The following is a 22287-nucleotide window of genomic DNA, read 5'->3' as shown; positions in this document are numbered from 1 at the left end:
CTCTTTACTTGTAAATGAAAAGAAATCCTGCTGTGACTCATTACCAGCGATCGTAATGCTTAGGCCTAAACAGTAACCTCCTGTCTGTTGTAATCTTTCCATTTTAATAGACTACATGGACTGAATGGCATCAAACGCAGATTTGCTTAGGGTCAGAAGGGGCATAAATAGCCCGCCTGGGTTTTTTGCTGGAGCTCAAATTTCATGAGGTGTATTGTGAAATGCTCTAGTTAGACAAATAATTGAATAATCTAAAGGAAGCTGTGTACTTACTCTGTCTATTGCAGGGGTCGGCAACGAGAAGTGGTGTGCCAAGTCTTCATTTATTTACTGTAATTTAAGGTTTTGTGTGCCAGTAATACATTTTACATTTACAGGGGCCGGCGGATAGAACCCCAGACCGGCAGTGGGGGTAGCAGACGGAAACACAGACTGGCAGTGGGCTGAGCGGCTCATCCCGCTGCAGGTCTGGGGTTCCGTCCGCCAGCCCCTGCCAGCTGGGATCCCAGCCGCCAGCCCCGCTCAGCCTGCTGCCAGCCCGGGGTTCCATCTATCCAGGCCAGCAGCAGGCGAAGCAGGGCCAGCGGCCAGGACCCCGGCTGGCAGCATAGTGCCACTAAAAATCAGCTCATCTGCCGCCTTTGGCACGCGTGCTTCAGGTTGCCGACCCCTGGTCTATTGTATCAGCTTTTTCAGCTGGATTTTAAAATGAGAGCTTGAGTAGCAAATGTCACAATTTGTTTTTCTGTGGCAAATTTCTGAGGGCTTGTCTTCATATACAGTGCTGCAGTGTCATTGGAGTTACTCTGGTTTTACACTGGTGTCAGTGAGATCATAATCTGGCCCACTAGGTGCATATCAGTGGAGAATCAGGCCCTTCCTTTTTGGGGAAGGCTCATGCCATGAATAAAAAAAGGATTTTTGCCCTAATTTCTACCCTGTGCCAACTCCATTGACTTCAAGGGAAGTTGTAATAGAGGTACGTCAGGGCAGAAACTGGAGTTTTATCCAGTTCTTCTAAACATACATTTAAAAGCATACAAAAGAGTTCAGGTAATTTTTTTTCCCCAGAGAGGTGAGTCATACCTCAGTCTGAGCACTTTTCTTTGTTGGGTCCCAGTGTTATTATGTAGCCTTCAGCTGTTTCCAAAGATTTTATTATCTTGCTCTGTTGTGTGGCAGTTTCAATAGGTTGTTTCCTAATGTCTTTTCATACGGGCCATATCTAAGAAAGTTGTCTCAAAAGCCTCCATACATTCAGACTTGCTCAAGTGACACCCACAACCCTTTTTTTGGCTGTCTGTCAGTTCAGTACTGAGTGCTGTCATTCCTGGTACCTACCTGTTTCTTTCTTCTTCAGAAAGATTGAGTTGCAGTTGCTGAAGTTATCTGAGAACGTCATGGTAAACAAAGAGGCACTAATTCGTATGGAAGGGAAGACATTGTTAATTAAGTGGTATACGGAAGTGAATGCTGAGCAAAGGATGGTATCTGACATCTGTAATTGTTCAGTTGATGCCTCCGCATCTTAATCAAAGGAAAATCTATCCTGACAGGTGGTATTTAGAAGTGAAAGAAAAACAGTGGTGCTTTTATTCAGTTAGTGGTGAGATATTTCACCAAGATCAGATGTCTCCATATTCAACTTCAGCTGAAAAAAGGAAGTAGCATCATCTGAACACAATTTTGTATGAGTTTATTTCAGATGATGAGTTGTGAATTGATGCTGCCCAGTATATTACAAACCTGATCCTCAGCTGTAATAAACTGGTGCAACTCCATTCATCTCAATGGACCTATTCCCCAGCTTACATCAGCTGAGAATCTGGTCCTATATCTTCCTGCATCTGGTTTGTTCTATGGCCATTCCTCAGAAGGACCCAGCAACCTGCTATACTCTGACATAAGATTTTTCTGTCCATGTAATATTATTCCTGGAAGTGTTACCTTCTGAAGTTAAGATTTCAGGGAATGATGTCACGAACCTGACATTTGCAGATCAGTTTTACTCATGGTTCGGTAGGCTGCAGGATGCGTGTTAATATTTACCTCTACATGTGACTTCTCCAGTTAATGATAAAACAAAGTTGGCCCCTTCACTTACCATATTGAAATGCATAGAAGGCATGAACAGTGGCTGAGGAATGGCACTGATCTGTCATGATGCACATTAGTATAGCAGGATTCCATCTGATGTAAGACATTAATGTAAAAAGGCTGAGTCCACAAAAAAGGCTACTTAACCACACTAATATCTCAGGCAAACTCCATTGCTGGAATGAGCAGATCACACCCCATTGACTATAGTGGAGTTGCACCCTCTTAAAGTAGGGAATTCAGCCCATGATTTACAAAACAAAAGTGAACCTCACCCACTCTTAATAGCAAAACATCTCTTTGAACAAATATTATGAGTAAATAAGACTAGGCCCATGCTAGGATCAATTTGGCTCATAACTTTAGAACTCATCCATCCTGTTACATCTGTCTATCACTCTCTCCTTTAGATTATGATAAGATACAGTTATATAGAATGTATATCATGGTTGGGATTATTTATCACTTCATAATCACATTCAAGTCACTATAGAAATATCACTCTGCATTGTAAAAGGGCCTGACTTGCATAACTTCCTGATGACAAAACAGTCCATCCTCCCATGAAAACTAAAATTGAAGAAGGAGAGTAGAATGAGGTAAGACTGAGATTAAAATATGGGGACCTAATCCTGGTCTGCTAGAAATCAGTGCTCAGACTCCCAGTGACTTGCATGGAACCAGATTTTAATCTTTACTGTATAAGTGAGAGTAAGTTGTGCTGGAAACTGCCCACCTTATAAAGTGGTGGAGGTGAAAAAGCAGTAATAGCAGTTCCTTAAATAGCTCTAAGGAAAGTTAATGACAGACTGAACCAACTGTACACATACTTTGTGTCAACAAAATAAGAGAAGTGAATTAATAAATATTACCTTAGTTGTCATAAGATGTTATTCCTTCATCCTACTTCCTAAACAATATTAAGACTTTAAAAGAAAGGCACCGTGCATTTAAATCTTGAGATGCAACTGTAAAGAAATGGGCATAATAAATATGGTTGCAGGTTACAGAGCAATCACTGACAATAGATCACATCACCCATGCAGATACACATGTGAATTATATATGCAGGTAGGACAAAGGGCCATTTGCTATTAGCTGTTCAATTACTATCGTTCAGTCCCCACTGTGCCCAGAATTGTAGGGTGTTGTACGACCAGCATAGGGAAGTTGTTAGTTGTACCTGTGCGCACGTTATACATGAATTATGTATGAACTGGAGCTGCATGAGCCTGGAAAGTGCATTATTCACTTCAGCTTCAAAATCACCATTAGACTGCAATGTTTATTGTGCTTTTCTCCAGAGCCCTTAGGAGGAAAAGTACCATTTTAAAAATTAGTCTTTAGCAATCAGCCTGAAAGAAAAATGAACATTTTGTGCTAATGCTTTGTGTACGCTGAGTATGGAAGGAATTCTAGAAAGCTGACTAGCAGTGACTAGCAAAAGAGGCTGGGAACATAAAGTCCTGTTGGAAGCCCCTATCAGACACAGAAACAGAATAGAGCAGAGATCTTGACAAAGCAGATGTTTTCTTTTTTGTACAGATGTACTCCCTGCATATTGTTAGCCCTACCTAACTATACATGCAGGACCGGCACTAGTATTTTTAGCGTCCTAGGCGCACGGCCGTTTCGCCGCCCCACTCGCTGGTCCTGCGGCTCCGGTGGACCTGCCGCAGTCGTGCCTGCGGAGGGTCCCCTGGTCCGCAGCTCCAGTGGAGCTGCCACAGTCGTACCTGCGGGAGGTCCACCGGAGCTGCGGGAGCAGCGGACCGTCCGCAGAAATGCCTGCAGCAGCTCCACTGGAGCCGCGGGACCAGCGGACCCTCCGCAGGCACGATTGCGGCAGGTCAACCAGAGCTGCCTGCCGCCCCCCCCCGGCAAAATGCCACCCCCCAATAATCCTGGCGCCCTAGGCAATTGCCTAGGCCGCCTAAATGGAAGCGCTGGCCCTGTATACATGCAAACTCATAGTAATGTCTGGGAGGTAACGCACACTCCTTTGCATTATCGTCAATATTCAGTTTCTGTAGGAATAGAAATCTGCTGATCGCCTGGGGAATTTCGTAAGTCACATGAAAAGGCTGGTATTTCTGGCCAGACAGAATTAAGGAGTACTAGACATCACTTGAGAGATCTTCCTTTTCTGTGACTGCCAGCCAAATACTACACACTATGTTTTGAAGAGCGAGTCTGTTCCTGCTTCTACCCAAACCACAACTGGGAAATAGCTGTCTACTGGTTTTTAATCCAACCCAGGGCCAAAAATATGGGGAGGGAAGATTTTTGAATCTGGACTCCTCCCAAATTTAAAAGTGGTTGTATTTGATATTATGGCTTTACAAAAATGAAATGAATGGATTGTTTCACCTATTAGATGAAGAAACTTAATTGGGTTTAGGAAGATTAGTGCAATATTATAGTTCCTACAAAATAAATATGTTGAGCAGAAACACACTGAATTACTAGGGAGACCTAGATACCTAACATGATGGCAGCAGTTATATCTTTTTAGAAAGAATCAGATCAACTCATTGGTTCCACTAAATTTTGTAATCTAATGTCTGGTAATTTATCACCTCCTAAGTTCAACTTTCTGCTTTAAGAACAAGCATAGGTAGGACTGGTGTTAAGATACGATAGTGAAAAATTGTTAGTCATTAGTTCAGTCTGTATTCTTTCTCCTGTTATCATTTTTGAGATATATAACTTTTTCCACCTTTCTCATCTTTTGCAGGTGTACGGGGTGTCTTCTTTAGGAAAAAGGTCGGGTTTGTTATATGTGTAAAGCTAATCTGTGTTAATGACCCCATGTTACAATCCTATTGAAGACAAGACCGTTGAAGTTTTAACCTGTTAGCTGATGGAGGGAAACCGTGTGGTCATATATCTTCATAACTCTATATTTGAAAGCCATAAGATTTACCTTGTGAACACACAACTACAATTGCCATGTCTTTTCTAGGATAGCAACATTGGACAGTTTAAAAGTACAGTAACTCCTCACTTAATGTTGTAGTTATGTTCCAGAAAAATGTAACTTTAAGTGAAACGATCTTAAACAGATCCAATTTTCCCATAAGATTTAATATAAATGTGGGGGGGTAAGGTTCCAAGGACATTTTTTTGGAGGGAAGACAAAAGGCATTATATACTGTACAGTACTGTACTGTACTGTACTGTGGTTGGGAAGTGCCCCGACTTACCCCACACAGGCACAGCCCACTGTAGGCAAGGACGCTAGGAAGCACCTTTGCAGCAGCAGCGGCAGCTTCCCCAGAGAAGAACAGGTGCTGACTTTGCCACTTCTTTCCGTCCCCACTCCACACCAGGTCAACCTCTTCCCACCCCCACTCCACCTCCTCTCTGGAGCATGCCGCCTCCCCGCTCCTCCTCCTCCCTCCAAGAAAGTCCTAAGTGCCGCCACACAACTGTCTGGCCGTGGGGGAAGCAGTGAGAGGGAGGGGAAGGAGGCGTAGAAGAGGAACTTGTGCAATGCTCGCTTTTAAATCTTACAAGCAGTGGACAGAGCAGGCAGCCCAACGATTTTATAAGGGAGCATTGCACAACTTTAAACGAGCATGTTCACTAATTGAGCAGCGATGTAACTTTGAAACAATATTAAGCGGGAGGACGTGAAGTGAGGAGATACTGTAAACCATGTTTCCTAGTGAAGACAAGAGCTTATTTAGGTTTTCCCTTTGTTTCAATCTTTGCTTCTCTCGAAGTTTTGAGTTATGTAACCTTCTGACCTTTTCAACTCCTTTTACCCCTTTTTTCTTTTCCCATCTCTGAAACTTCTTCCCTTCTTCCCTATCTCTCTTTGAATCTTTTCTTCCTTTTTTTTTTAAAGTGATCATGCCGTCATCCACCAAAAATATTAAACTGATTTCCAGAAGTGGGTGGAGAGAAACCTTGATTTATTATTAGGCAATAAAATATGTTGGACCAAACACCTGCTGGATAAACCCATTCATGTCTACATGTCTCTTCAACTGTAAATGTGAAATCTCTTTTGGTTTCATAATGTGTAACTAATGGATTAAGGGGTATTTCAACACTAGGCCTAAAGCAAGGAGAAAATGTCCCTTGGAAGTTCAATTTTCTTGCTATAAATATGTCAAAGGAACCTTCCCCCAATAATGCAAATTTTCAAAGAGAACCTTTTTTCAACAATGACAGATACCTCCAGGGCCCCGATGGTTGCCTGTGACTCTTAACGTTAACATATCAAAGCAGAAAGGTTTCAGTCATTCTCAGGAATGAATTTAATTAGTGAACGAACTGGAGGGGAACATTTTTGTTTTCACTTGTGATCTACTGTACAGTATCTGGCATTGAGTTTGATATAGTCATACAAATCAATTGAAAAAAGTGTTTGCCCTTATGAAGTTTTTCCTTAGAACATGCTGTGTTGTGAATGGCAGGATTGCACCTGCTGTAGAAATAAATCATCTTAAATAAGGGTTTGATCCTTATCATCTGCTAGATTTAACGTGGGCAATGAATTTAGGGTTACATATACCTACTTTATACAGGAAGAAGCGAACATTTCATTTCAAAATCCCTTATCCCAATATTAGAAGCTTTTTATAGCAAAAAAACAAATAGCATTGAGTTCGTGGTCTTTTGAAATTTTTGAGGTTTTAAATACACCATCTCTATTTCTCCTGGGAGCTGTAACTTCTATGTAAGACTTGAACTAGTGTGTCCTATATTACTTAGTGCAGTATAGGAGGGTCAATGGGAACATTCCTATCCTTACAAAATATAGAAAATTCTCATAAAAAGAGCATATATAACTATGGATATGCATGTATATCTTCCATTAATGTTACTAGTAGTAGCTATAGTCTGTAGCTGTGTGCATTAAACAGGAAAACTTAACCTAAGGAAGCAATCTGATTTGCCATGTCTTTTTGGCTGTCTTGTTTGGACCTACATTAATGTATGTAGTTTCATCTTCCTCTTGTCAAAATGCCTATTCAGTAAGAAGGTTATTAAATAATGTTTAAATATGTCCCCTGGAGTTTCTTTCTTCTATACAAATTTAAAATATAAATACAGTAGAGGCCCAGGTAGCCTAAAAGATCTTCATTTAAAGCCTGCTTATAGGCCATCCTTTTCAACCTACCCTATATATCCCTAGCTGAGCCCTGAAACTGGCACAAAGTTGAAAGCAAAGTAAAAAGTATTCCTGTCAGAAGAGTAATATAGCCTTTTCAGCTCATTTCTGAAGAGCCTCCTACAACGCTATATAAGCACCAGAGGTAGATTCTTTATTTGTTAATTTAATAATATTTTAAATAGAATACCCCTGCTGCAGATCAGTGACAACCTCCTCTGTTGTTTTATTACAGAACCCTCAGGTATGATGTAGCTGGGATGAGCTCATAATTTTTTAAGGGAAACTGTCCAGGTGGACAGAGCTACTTGTTCTATGCAAAGCTACAAAAATGTTGAGATAGAATATCAATCAAAGCAGGAACTATAATTTTATCAGCAGTGCAGGCTAATTCCATTAAGGGAAAAACAGATAGTAGAACAATCTTGTAAGGCAGGGGTTCTCAAACGTAATTGCATTGTGATCCTCTTCTGACCCCTGGATGGGAGACCGAAGCCTGAGCTCCCTGCGGGGGAGGGTGCAAAGCCGAAGTCCAAGGGCTTCAGCCCTGGGTGGAGGGCCTGTAACCTGAACTCCGCTGCCCAGGGCCGATGCCAAAGCCTGACCTCTGCCACCCAGGGCTGAAGCCTTCCGGCTTCGGCCCCTGGTGGTGGGGCTTGGGCTTGGGCTTTGACCCTGGGCCCAGCAAGTCTAATGCCACTCCTAACTGTCCCGACAGTCTGAGAACTGTGGCTATAAGGTGTAACCTTTTATGTGTTAAAAAAGTTTTGTGTATCTGGGCCATATAAGGTAAATGTGGACCAGAGGTGTGTACAGTTGTGTGTAACTAAATAATGAATGTGCAAATGCAGCCCAACATTCACACATGCACCTGGTCAGTTAGCTGCATACAAAACCGCCATGCATAGACAAAGAATATTTCTACATATAGCTTAGGCTGTATGCATGCAAATGTATGCACCTTTGTTTAAACATGTGACCGAATAAAATGTTTCTTGCATGTATGGGAAGGACAGAAGAGAGAATCCTTTTTATAGGTGGCACTCCATTTACTACTGTAGCAGAGAGGTTGGTGATATGTTTCCATTTTTCTGAGAAGCAAGGATTATCTGTGACAGTCCCAACATGCCTATTTTCCTTCTATCTCTGCCTGTTTTCCTCCTATCTCTGGGGATGGGCATTGGTGGACCTTAGTTCTTCCTGTCTACGATCATAATGGTATTAAGAATAGTTAATAATTGTTTTTCCTTCCAGGGCTATTATAGTACATAAAATGCTAGTTTGTGCCTTATATCCACAAGACGTAGCCTAGATTTATTTGGGTAGCAGAATGGCCATTTTGGATGAGCCCTTTTTGGTAAAGAATGGTGAAAAAGCAGTGTACCATAGGCTGGTGTAGTGTTTAAAGGAAGATACGAGGAGTATCTTTGTGAGCATCGTTCTTGATTTATGACCCTTGTCATAAACAGATAGTTAAGGGTTAATGTCTCTTTTACCTGTAAAGGGTTAAGAAGCGCAGTAAACCTGGCTGACACCTGACCAGAGGACCAATAGGGGGACAAAATACTTTCAGATCTTGGTGGAGGGAAGTCTTTGTTTGTGCTCTTTGTTTTGGGGGTTGTTTGCTCTTGGGACTAAGAGGGACCAGACGTCAATCCAGGCTCTCCAAATCTTTCTGAATCAGTCTCTCATGTTTCAGACTTGTAAGTAATAGCCAGGCAAGGCGTGTTAGTCTTATTTTTGTTTTCTCAACTTGTAAATGTTCCTTTTTTGCTGAGAGGTTTTTACCTCTGTTTGCTGTACCTTTGAATCGAAGGCTAGAGGGGGTTCCTCTGGGCTATATGAATCTGATTAGCATGTAAAGTATTTTCCATCCTGATTTTACAGAGATGATTTTTACTTTTCTTTCTTTAATTAAAAGCTTTCTTTTTAAGAACCTGATTGATTTTTCCTTGTTTTAAGATCCAAGGGGATTGGATCTGGACTCACCAGGGATTGGTGGGGGGAAGGAAGGGGAGATGGTTAATTTCTGCTTGTTTTAAGATCCAAGGGATTTGGATCTGTGTTCACCAGGGAATTGGTGAAGTCCCTCAAGGCAACCCAGGGAGGGGAAAGTTTTGGGGGGACAGAGAGTGCGCCAGACACTGGAATTCTGGATGGTGGCAGTGTACCAGACCTAAGCTAGTAATTAAGCTTAGAAGTGTCCATGCAAGTCCTCACATCTGTACCCTAAAGTTCAGAGTGGGGAAGGAACTTTGACAACCCTAAATCATTAATTTGTTATGTGACTTTGGACAGTTCAGATATAGACTCAGGGGCCAGATCCTCAGTCTGTGTAATGCTGTTCAAAGGAGCTACACTAATTTACATCAGCTGAGATCGGGCTTTCAGTTTGCCCATCTGTGAAACTGGTAGAAAAAGATCACCCTGTGTCCAACGCTGTATTTTTAAAAAAATGGGTTAAAGACATTATAGGGGTGGGGAGTTCACTGATGTAGCAAAGATGTAGAAGCATCTGAGGGTCTTCATTAGAAATATTCCCTGTGACACTTTGGTCATTTTCCAGCTTTATATATTATTTTGAATCAAGCTGTAACTGTCTTGAATAAATGCTGCACTCCTATTACATTTACTGACTTTTAGCAAAAATTAGTTGTGGTTTAAGGAAGGAATATTTACTGTCTCATACCTATCTGAAAGTTAAATCCAGCTGGATATGAGCTGAAGGCCAGGCAGCAAAAAATTGTAATTCTTCAGTAAAAACAAGATAAAAACAAAATACAGACCAACACACACATTGAATTGAAAAAAAATCTGTCATTCTCTACAATACTGTCTTCTCTAGAAAATACGGAAGGGGAACTGTACCACATATGAAGCACCATTGGATTTCCAGCAGCCAGAATTGGATTTGCTTGCTCACGTCAGTTAGCACCTTGCTCCATGAGTAGTCCCATTGAAATAATTGGGGAAGGTGTCAGAATCTGGCTCCTAGAACCAAATTCTACTCTGGAATGCGGTGAGGGAATGAAATTTTTCAATGGTCTCGGCCCAAAGTAAAAAGTTGTTTCTCTGCCCTGATTGTTCCACCTAATAGCAGAAAAATCAAGCACTTACAAGAACATTTTGGGCACAGTGGGACAAATTTTGCTTCCTAATCAATGGGAATGCAAGTCAGGAAGGAATTTGTGCCAGTGTCTCACTTCAGAGACCACCCATTAGGACATTACAAAACAGACAACAGCCAAATTAACACAAAGAAAGAATCTTGTTTTTCCCCTCTTTTGACCACAAGGATGTTACAATTACTGCTGCCCCAGGCTTTGACCCATGGTTTAGACATCATGACTTCAATGTATACATCTCCCTTTAACACCAAGTATTACTGAAATCCTTGGGAGCTGCAGGTGCACATCTGAGTTCAGAATTTGGCTCTCAGTTTAGAGCAGAGGTAGGCAACCTTTGGCATGCATGCCACAGGTGACCCATGAGCTGATTTTCAGTGGCACTCAAGCTGCCCGGGGCCTGGCCACCGGTCCGGGGGCTCTGCATTTTAATTTAATTTTAAATTAAGCTTCTTAAACATTTTAAAAACCTTATTTGCTTTACATACATACCATAGTTTAGTTATATATTATAGACTTATAGAAAGAGACCTTCTAAAAACATTAAAATGTATTACTGGCACGCAAAACCTTAAATTAGAGTGAATAAATGGAGACTCGTCCTACCACTTCTGAAAGGTTGCTGACCCCTGGTTTAGAGACTCTCAGATGAATTATTTGCTTCTATTCATCAAACAATTTTCTATATATGGAATGCCAACTCAGTCATTGCGTCTCCAGTGTTTGCACCATTAATTTGCTGAGCAGAGCTACGGTATGCTTTGAAATATATTATGCTATTATTTATGATTTAGACAGATTTACGAATGTGTCCTAAAGCAACTTTGAATTTTCCTGGAAAGTTTCTATATAAATATATATATTTTTAATTTATGGGGCAATGAGTTTATGGCCTAGGAATACAGTACTTAGGAAAGTTTTAAACATTTATTGCTCCATTAAGAAACCTTATGTGGCAGTGTACTCAGAAATGCATGACTTTATTACTCAATTGAGAGGTTGCTGAGTTCACAACTCATTCAATGAGAGCTCAAAACACAAGTTATATTGGCCCTAATTCAGGGAATCATCCCTTTGCAGGATAGCACTTAAGCACATGCTTAAATCCAATTGAAATCAACAGGACTTAAGTGTCTGTTTAAGTGCTTTCCTGAATTGAGGTCTGTATCTTTTTCTGCTGGTGTATTTATCCGGCACAATTCCATAGACTTGCCCAGAGAATGAAATCTGGAGACCATGGACCTGATCTTATAAGGTGCTGAGCAATGGCACCTCTCAGGTGGAGTTAAGCACCTTATGGCATTGGGTCCTATAAGAGAACAGGCAAGTATAGCGGACATCCAATCATGATGGCTTTAATTTTAGAGACCCTCATCATTCAGATTCAAACCTAAGTTCGATGGCAAATGACATCCCTGAGTACAACTAAAATTAGCCACAATCCCCATCAACCTGTGCAATGTGAAGGCTAACGGGTGCAGGTAGAATCACTTTTAGGAAAGGCAAGAGAAATTCTGCATTGAGATTCTTCTGCAGCTGTTAAAAGTAGAAAGTCAATGAATGAAGTAACATGGTGTTTACTTACACGGTGCTATCGCTAGGTAATACATTTCACCTGTGACAGTCATAGTCAACTCCCTGACTGGAAAATCCTGCCTACTCCAAATTGGTTTCACATCCAGTCTTGACAGGGCTAATGGAACGAACTGTTATAGAATTTACTGAAGAAGTAATGGGAAAAAATATCTCCTTAGTATCGCTGGACACTGACAGTCACTTTTAGGTTGCTACATGCATTTCCCGTGAAAAAATTAAAAAGCTCATCAAGAAAAATAAAATGCAGATAATCTTGATTACTGCTTATTATGTGAATTACATACTGGATTGTTATCAGCTATTAATTTGTGCTTAACAAATAACAAACTATGTGGATGGGCAAGATTTATGCAAATATATTTTGAAAGAATTATTATCCACTGAAATTATTTTCATATTCATAAGATTAAGATACAGATACAATTATTATGTGCATATTGTCTGTCAGGAAAAATTAGCATGCCACACTTATGATTCCATTTCTAAATAGTTTACAAAGGGTTATTAAATTATTAATAGAGATTTTAATAAATGGTTAATCAACTATTATAGGCAGGGAAATAATTTCAGAAACATTCTGTGGGGGAGGGCAAAGTTGTGTCAGCATATAGAACATATGTGATTATATTATTTCCTGCAAAGTCGGGGACTGGGGCAAAAAGTGGAAGACATAATGGAGCATATAGACTGTGAAAAAGTTGGGAGGAGCAGGGTCAACATCTCCTCTTGTCAAATAGGAAATGACGCCCCTTACCAAAGGTTGTTATACAATCCAATATTGCAGCAGTTTATTTATAACTGTAGTTTCTACCCATCTATTCCATCTTTTATAGAAGTGCTTATAACAGTGCTACTCATGTCTGCACCGTGCATATGACATATATAAATGACTTGTTAGTCCTTTATAAACAATTATATTAAGGTTTCCCCTATAAAAGTGTGACCTTACTATGGATCAGACCTGTGGGTGAGATGTCCAAAGTCAGGTAAGGATCTCTAATGGGAATTGGATATCTAAATATCCTTTGTATCTTTGACAACCTCACCCTAAATATACACACTTGTACATATACAAAGATTATCTGTGTGTGAGAAAGGATTACACAGCATTCATTACACAGGCTGGACCACAGCAGGACTGCAAATATGCAAAAAATATCAAAGTCTTGGATAATTTTTTGAGGCACTAGTTTAATGAAAAGTGAAGTTAAATTCTGGAACCAAGTTGCTTTTTCTTTTCATATCTTCCTAGAAAAATGTTTGCTTTTCAGAGTGTTCTCTGCATCTGAGGCTGCAAAGCAGGAGATTGTCTGCCTGGATTGCATTGGGAGTGTTAACTAAAGGTAAAACTTCTCCAAAAATGAACATATTCAAACCCTATGGATTGGCTACACGATTAAATCTTGGGAAATGCTAATCTTTACAAATCTATGTGATCCACCTATGAATCTGTGATTTTAGTGGCCGAAATCCCATTGAAAATCAATGGGATTTGTGCTCCCAAGTCAGCTGAACACTTTTTATCATCCCACCATTTATGTGCTAGTTTGCACATCTCTAATACTGTATCGATGCTGTATTTTCTAGTGTGTGAGGGTGTAATTCTGACAACATGGCAGACACCAAAACAGCAGTCGTTGTGTGTGGAACTGCCCTGTTAGACATGTGACTGATCATTTATGTGCAGACTTTCTTGCATCATTGATGTAATGTAACTGCACAAAGCAGGCACACAAAAGAAGACTCATTCTGGAGCATGAATTTTTCTGATAATTTAGGCCTCTTTGAACTGTGTGAAATGCGCCGCCTCGCTTCTATCTGTTGATAAATAGTTAAGACATATTCAAGGAAGAAGATTAAAACATCTGAGTACACAGTATAATTGAGATCTGCCTGGGACAATTGTAAAGTGAGCTCCAGACATCTACTGGAATTATTGTTATGGATGGCTCTTTAGTATGCATTAAAGAGGAACAATTATTACAAGCACCTCAGAGATATCTGATGCAGTGCACACATGTTCACCTCTGAGAGCACAGAACACTCCCCACAGTTAAACTGTTTAATAAAAAGCACCTCATAATAAAATTACAAAAGAGATTTATGAGAAACTAAAAAACATTAGCTAAAGAATATGCATCTGGCTGTGGGCAAAGAAGGCCCAGAATTAGCATCAGGGTTTGTGTTCTTAAATGTTAGCTACTTCATATGATCTTAGGAACAGGGCTGCCCAGAGGGGGGCGACAAGCGGGACAATTTGCCCTGGGCCCCGCAGGAGCCCCCACGAGAGTTTTTCGGGGCCCCTGGAGCAAGGTCCTTCACTTGCTCTGGGCCCCGGCAAACTCTCTCTAGGCCCGGGCCCCTGGAGCGTCTTCTGCTCCCGGTCTTCGTCGGCAATACGGCGGCGGGGACCTTCCTCTCCGGGACCCGCCGCTGAAGTGCCCTGAAGACCTGTGGCGAAGAAGCACTTCGGCGGTGGGTCCCGGGGTGGGTCTTTGGCGGCAATTCAGCGGCAGGGGGTCCTTCCACCCCGGGACCTGCCAGCGAAGACCCCAGGTCCCCTGAATCCTCTGGGCGATCCTGCTTAGGAACTCTGTATTTGTAGTATTATCCAAATATTTTTTCTTGGAAAATAATTTAGCATTCCCCCTCGGGTCACATTACTGAATAAATACTCTTTTTTGATTGTATTAACTTCTTATTTTATTTGTTAAAAGTATGTTTATGTATGGTTAACTTTAAAAAAAAAACATAGCTAAATACAAATAATTGAGAAATATTTCTCTCTCCCCTGTCCCCTTGACAGTCAGAGAAATATATGCATTGAAGCATTGGTAGGAAGTGGTACTATCATAGCATAGCCCCTCCCAATAGGCCCTCATTGGCTCATGTCTCCAGGTCCCTACACAGTTTTGTTCACTCATCATTCAGGCAAGATTCCCCTGCGTTCTGAATAAGGACAACCTGGTATGGGTGAAGGATGAAAGGAATAATTCTTCTGCTTTTTTATTTCTTTGTTTCTCTTCTCACCCAAGATGCACAAGCAGAGATAATCAGATAGCAAATAAAATGTTTCTTCACACATTTCATTTTAAAACTGTCTTCATTTGACAACTATTTAGGATACACCTGGGGTGGAGACATATCCCTCCACAGTCTAAGTCAAATAAGTGATAGACTGTTCAATGGAAAATAAATGAAATAGCAGTAGTTAATGATATGACTCAATTCTCCACCTATTAAAATAACTATTTGGGATAATTTGCTTTTGCAAAATGTTGTGCACCCTCATCTCAGCATCTTTCAGGATGAAACCCTAGGTGAATTTTAGTGGTTCTGATAGTTACCAGCTTGAAATCTTGTAAACATAAATCCTCTGTTCATAAAATGAGTTGTAGTACAAACAATTTCCCTCTCCACCATCAATTTTTTGCTACATTCCTTGCCATCTTTATCCCTTTTGTGGCATTTCCTCATGCTCACAATTTATTCAGACCGACTCCCCCTAAAGCAATAACACAAATAATGCTGCTCATAATTTCCACATTTTAAAATAATTGTAAATGAAATCTAAGTTCCAGCTAGTCCTTGAAATCTAATTACAGGAATTCACTTGAGACATGAGTGTCTTTGAATTTGTAAAGGATGGAAAGGGAATGGAAAAATGATAAATAACCAAGACCTGAGTTTGCTGGAAAGGGAGATGTGGTATTTGCCCTATGCCCTCTGCCATGTCTCCCATATCCCAACATAAAAGTGACACAACTAGATCTGGGATATCAACTATAGCAGCAGAAAGTGTATTAGGGCTGGTCTACACTACGGAGGAAAATCGAACTTAGATACGCAACTTCAGCTACGTGAATAACGTAGCTGAAGTCGAAGTATCTAAGATCGAATTACCCACCGTCCTCACGGCGCGGGATCGATGTCCGCGGCTCCCCCTGTCGATTCCGCAACTCCGTTCGGGTTGGTGGAGTTACGGAATTGATATAAGCACGTTCGGGGATCGATTGCTACCCGCGGATATGGCAGGTAGTGAAGATGTACCCTTAGTGTTTCATCACTATTTTGTTACATACATAGAAATGGAGAAAATTTATTTTTATGTGACAATTAACTTTTCAATTTCTGCTACTGGAAAAATTTCTGTTTTTTGCAGACACTAACACTGAGATGTTCATGCCACTGAAGCCAATGGTAAAACCCCCATTGATTCCCGTGGGAGAAATTAGGCCAACACTGGGCGCTGCTGTAAATCCTGCCTATGTAGTACAGTTACTGACTGGCATAAAAATGAAGATCGAATGGAATTTACTTTTTAAAGCACCGTTCAGAGAGGGGGTAGTCAGTGTCTTGCATGTTCTTTAACTAAACATTGACAGTGCCTTCTGTAACTTATGGCAGGAGCCAAACTAGTCTCTGCTAGCAGCCTTCCGGGTTGGGCAAGCACAGAGGTGATGTATGGCCGTCTTCTCCCTTTCCCTCAAAACCTGTGCACGGTGCAGCTTACCTGGACCTGTGGATCAGGGCTGCTAGAAGTACTTTATTCGCAACATATGACTTGCGCCCATGTATCTTTATTTGCCGTGCGATTGTATTAAGCAGCAGGACAAATGCAGGAGCAGTTTGGTTTTGACCAAAAATAATGTGACATCCAGCCAACAAAATACGAAGAGGCATTTCAGTACAAGAAGCAAGTGTTGTAGGAGGCCACTTAATACTGCTGCTTAATGGGATCTTGGAGACAAATCCTAGGAAACAAAAAAAGACAAGCACACAAGCCTTCTCTCCATTAAAACACTGCAGGAAGGTAAGTGAAGCATAAGCCTAATGTTGCGGTGTTCCTTTTGTTGTCCACATACATGTTTGTTTGAGAGCTGTGAAGAAAAATGAGGTTTGCAACATTCCTGAACCACAGTGGAATGGGTGCCTGTTTATGCATCAGGCTATAAATCAGTGTGACAGTTCAAAAATATTTCAGCCTGTGTCTTTGGGGGCTATGCTGTAGGACCAGAGTTGGTTGTATATATCGGAGTACCTGTGCGTATTCAGCTATTTCAGGAATGCTTTAACTGATACATTTATAACCCAGCAAAAGTTGCAGTACTGGGTATGAATGTTCTTTTTCCTGATCTGCCTCTAATATGGATATGGTAGCCAGGGGTGGCTCTATGTATTTTGCCGCCCCAAGTACGGCAGTCAGGCGGCTTTTGGCGGCGTGCCTGTGGGAGGTCCGCTGGTAACGCAGATTCGGCGGCGGTTCTGTGGGTGATCTGCTGGTCCCATGCCTTCGGCATACCGCCGCAGAAGCCGCAGGACCGACAGACCTCCCGCAGGCATACCACCGAAGACAGCCTGACTGCCGCCCTCACAGCGACCAGCAGGCCGCCCCCCGCAGCTTGCCACCCCAGGCATGCACTTGGTGTGCTGATGCCTGGAGCCGCCCCTGATGGTAGCATATGCTCTACGCTAAAAAGTTAGGTTTACCCAGCTACGTCACTCAGAGATCTGAAAAATCCACATCACCGAGGGACACAGTGAAGCCAATCCATCTCCCGGTGTAGGCAGTGGCTAGATAGGTGGAAGAATTCTTCTGTCAACCTAGCTACTGCCTCCTGGGGAGGTGGATTACCTATGCCAATGGGAGAACCCCTTCCATCAGCATCGGTAGCGTCTACGCTGAAGCACTGGTGCAGTGCTGCAGCCATGCCACTGTAGTGTTTCAAGTGTAGACAAGCCCTGAGTCTGCTCTTCCTCTGCCAGTAGACTATACTGCCAAACACCAGTATTGTGCACAGTACAGTTGCTTTTATTTGACTTAGCCAGGCATTTTGGACAAATAGGGCACTGTCAGGGGATAGTGTTTGTTACCCGCACTCTTCAGTTTTCATCCGTGGCTCAACTCTAAGAGCGAAGCAGATCTGACTATCTTAACTTACCCAAGATGAAGTCTCTAGTGGGGGATATGATTTCCATAAGACCCTCAAACTGAATTAAAATATTTACAGCTAATGTGATCTCAGAGACTCATTCTCAATCAAAATACTTAGACTTTTCTTGACCATGAAAAGGGATTGTACAAGTAGCTGTCAGTGAATGTAATTGAGCTGTTACGATGTGCTCTTTATATGGTATCTATCCTTGAAAGATGAAATTCGTGCATATTTTATACCAAAGAGGAGAATGAAAATGATACTGCAATTAGTCTGTTTAGGATGCACTAGTTGATTATCGGTGAAACCTAAATGGAATCTAAGCTTGAACTATAATTGCTCTAAGTCTTCTGAATAGAAATTGCTTTTAAAATGTTGATGTGACTTAGACGGAAAGATCTGTGGTGTTTAGCAAGAAATCTCTTGCTTTTATTGTCCATTATTACCCAGTATTATAAATGTGTATGGTACGTGATCTTCCAAATTACAGCAGAATATAGATGTAGATCACTGGTGAAAGAAAACACCCGCCAACTCAGAACACATGTTTGTATTGGAAAGAAAAGAGAATGTTAAGTGAATTAACAACTTGGAGGTAGCTGCTGCTGCTGACTTATTTGTAGCATAATAGCACTTCCAGACCCACCCAGCATTGTGGCCTCATTGTGTTAGGTGCAGTACAAACACATGCTGAGAGACAAGAAGTTCAAAGAGCTTAAGTAGACAAGGTAAACCAAGAACTACTATCCCCATTTTACAGATGGGGAACTAAGGCACACAGAAATGAAGTGATTTGCCAAAGATCCCACAGAAAATCTATGGCAGAGCTGGGAACTGAACCTAGGTTTCTTGAGTCCCAGTTCAGTGCTTGAATCCTTCCTCACTCAAATATATTCAGTTAATTGATTTTAGTCACCTTCCAATGTATACAATGTTTAACCGGTGAAAGATACCATACAATCCCAGTGGAGAATAATGGAATTGTATATGTGTGTGTATATACATAGTGTTAGGATGTGTGTATATGTGTGTGCATGTATATACAGAAATCCTAGCCCTCAAGATACATCTATCAGCAACCGCATAGTCTCACTGTGATGTAGTGCTTCCTAGCACATAGTGCCCTGGACTGGGCACTGTCACTGGCCTGCTGTGTGACCTTAAACAAGTTATGTCAGGCCCAATTTTTCTAGGTATTTAGGGGCCTAAAGATGCAGATAGGTGCCTGATGGGATTTTCAAAAGCACCTAGGTGCCAATTTGCATCTTTAGGCACCTTAAAAACTTTTGAAAATCTGGTACTTAGGCCTTGCGGTGCTGCACGGAGCAATGCCTAAAATACCTTGCAAAATCTGGGCTTTCACCACCCTGTGCCTCAGTGTCCCCATCTATAAAATGGGGATAATGGTACTGATCTCCTTTGTAAAGTGCTTTGACATCTGCTGATGAGAAGCTCTATATAAGAGGTAGGTATTACTATTATTGTTTATTGCTCTAACCCTTGATCATCGCCTTCTAGAGCACCAATGTGTGTCACCATCCTTGGTGATATCATCTCTTAACTGAACTTTGGAGATCAGACGAGATGATTTCAATGGTCCCTCCTGGCCATACCCTGGTTCTGTAAAGTCCTGAGAGTCTCCAGCTCCTATTGTACTCTCTGGGTACCACTTTGATGGGAGCTGAAGACGATACCTTCAGAACTTTAAAGTGAAACGATCCATGTCCTGTTACCACTCCCCTGAGCCTTAGGAGGAGAGGAACCCTCTTCCTTATTTAAATGCCAACTGTGTAGCTTTGAAATATTATTTTTATTTTTGTTACCTCAGGTTCTCAATTGTTGTGGGGACCAAAATCCCCTCTTTGGCAACAGGTTCCCAATGTTTGCTGCCACCTTGCTTTTGTCTGGTTGTGTGGCTCTCAAATGTGCTCCATAGTGGTTTTCATAGCCTCCCTTGATGAAACACTGACTGTACAGTTTGTTCCTTAAAAGCACTGGTTCATTTTCCAAAGCAGCAATTTCTCTAGAAGGGAACTTTCTGCCATGTACAGCATTTATTTTTTAATTAGTTGAGCTAATATGCAATTAATGTTTATAATGCAATTCTGTTTGAGGATCTCTAGTAGCTTATTGAGTGAAGTTTTAGAAGTTGCATTTCCTTTAGCATTTTATCAATGTGAGCAAAATGTTGTGTCTGGTTAGCAGAATACAGGTGTCTTGGTTGTACGTATAAGTGATGTGTAGGGCAGGGAATATAGGATAATTTGACTGTACATTAATGAGAATTCTGTATTGTAGCCAAGTTACTCCTGCTTAGTAGCAAGGGATACTAAAGGCGTCCTGGGTGCGATAAGCTTATCTTTTAAACCCATGTCTCCAGGGGCGGCTCCAGGCCCCAGCACGCCAAGCGCGTGCTTGGGGCGGAAAGCCGCTGGGGGTACTCTGCCGGTTGCCACAAGGGCGGCAGGCAGGCTGCCTTCGGCGGCTTGCCTGCGGAGGGTCCGCTGGTCCCACGGCTTCGGCGGACCCTCCGCAGGCATGCCGCCGAAGGCAACCTGCCTGCCGTGCTTGGGGCGGCAAAATGCCTAGAGCTGCCCCTGCATGTCTCCTCTGCCCCTTTCTCACTTGTGTATAAGGGAATGGGTGCACAAGGAATATGGGACTTGCTACTGATCTCTGCTTTGGACTACACATGAGACCACAAGCAGTCTCTACTTGAACCTGGGGTTCTGCACCATTGCTGGTGAAGCTTCTGCTCTAACAGGACTGACAAGATCAAGGCTTTTGTGAACGTGTAGTACTTCCATGTGTGTTAAATGAGGGCAATCACACAACAGCTTCTTGATTGTATAACTGAGATGAACATTCTGAAGACTGAAGTGGTGCAGTGTTCACAGAAACATTCCACTGTGGCAGCTAGAGTAAAATCTAGACTGATGTAGGTCACCATGGAAGTGAATTGTGTGGCCCTTGATTTAGTCCACAATGAAACAAACATACAGCTTAGTAACTGCAGGGGTTCTCATAGTTAAATAAGGGGGTTCCCAAACAGTTAAGTGAAAGTATTATTCAGGACATCTAGTATTTCTGGGAGGGGTGAGCAGGCCATGACAAGGTAAGCACATTTGAAGGACCATTGTGTAGGGTATTCATGATCAACGTACAATACTCAGACAGTCCTCTGAAAGGAGAATAGTTTTAAAAAAATCCCACACACTGACCCAGCCCTAAATTAAATTATTTTCAAATCTAAGTAGCAATTTTTTTGAATACACCAATAAGAACTTAGCTAAGGGCACTTATTTAAGTGATTGATTATGGGCTTGAAGACTTCAGATGTGTGTGTGTGGAAAGAGAGCCTCCTTTTCATGTAATTCTACAAGACATGGCATGTACTCAGTTCTCAAGATAAAGTTTACATGCTCTGTTCATGTAAAGGCTGACTGGACTTGTGCATCAGAGAGACATTTTTGGGACGAGCAGGTAGGTGATTCAGTAAAGATGGTTTAGTCAGAGACAAGAAAAAGCTTATTTTAAAAATAAAAGAGACTGGCGATCTGCAGTGTTCCTTTCTGGAAGGGCATCCAAAATGACTTACAACTTGCCATGCTTCAGAAAGAAGAGTAAAAACAAATAAGGTACGTTACATTCCAAACGAAGGCTGTAGAACATCAGAGACATGTTGCCATAGCAATGCAGCATGTAGGGCATGAAGAAGTGGAATAGTAAGAAGCCAGCAGGGTCATTAACATCATCAGCAGGCTCAGTGGAGCATAGCTCTGTGGTGGATAAAATGGCTTCATACTTCTCTTCATACAGCATCCGTGGGAATAAAGCATAAAAACAGAGAAGATGGTAAAAATACAACGATGGGAAGGAAAAGAGACAAATGAGACTGATTCTGGCCCCTAATACTGACTGCTCCTTTGTATCTCTCTGATGCTGTGAAGTGTCTGTAAAGCTCCTGTAAAGTACAGCCAAGGGTTCCCCCTCCATGGGGGAATCCCTGCTTGGCAGAGAGCTACCTCTCCAAGGCGGTGTCAGCTGTTGCCTAAGGGTGCGGACGTAGCCAGAGGCTGCTCTTATTCTGCAGATGAAACAATGCCCCCCAGTCCTGGTCGCCTCTTGCCACCATCATGCCAAGTGCAGAGGGGCTTTGTCCTCAAGATTCAACCCAATTTTTGTGTGTGTGTGTGAGGGGGAGGGGGAGTGTTTCCTGGGTTTATAAATTAAAGTGCAGTGCTGGGTTCTAAATTAGAAATAGCAGCAGGGAATGACAATAAACAATGGGAGTGGGAGACAATAAAGAGAGAACAGCTGATACAAACAGAGACAATTTCACACATTACAGGAATGAGGAGACTAATTTTTAATATTACATATTATAGGTGCTCAGGAAAATGTGTCA

The sequence above is a fragment of the Gopherus flavomarginatus genome, chromosome 9 (genome assembly GCF_025201925.1).
Source record: "Gopherus flavomarginatus isolate rGopFla2 chromosome 9, rGopFla2.mat.asm, whole genome shotgun sequence".
Classification (NCBI taxonomy): Eukaryota; Metazoa; Chordata; order Testudines; family Testudinidae; genus Gopherus; species Gopherus flavomarginatus.
Note: the sequence above shows the minus strand (reverse complement) of the source record.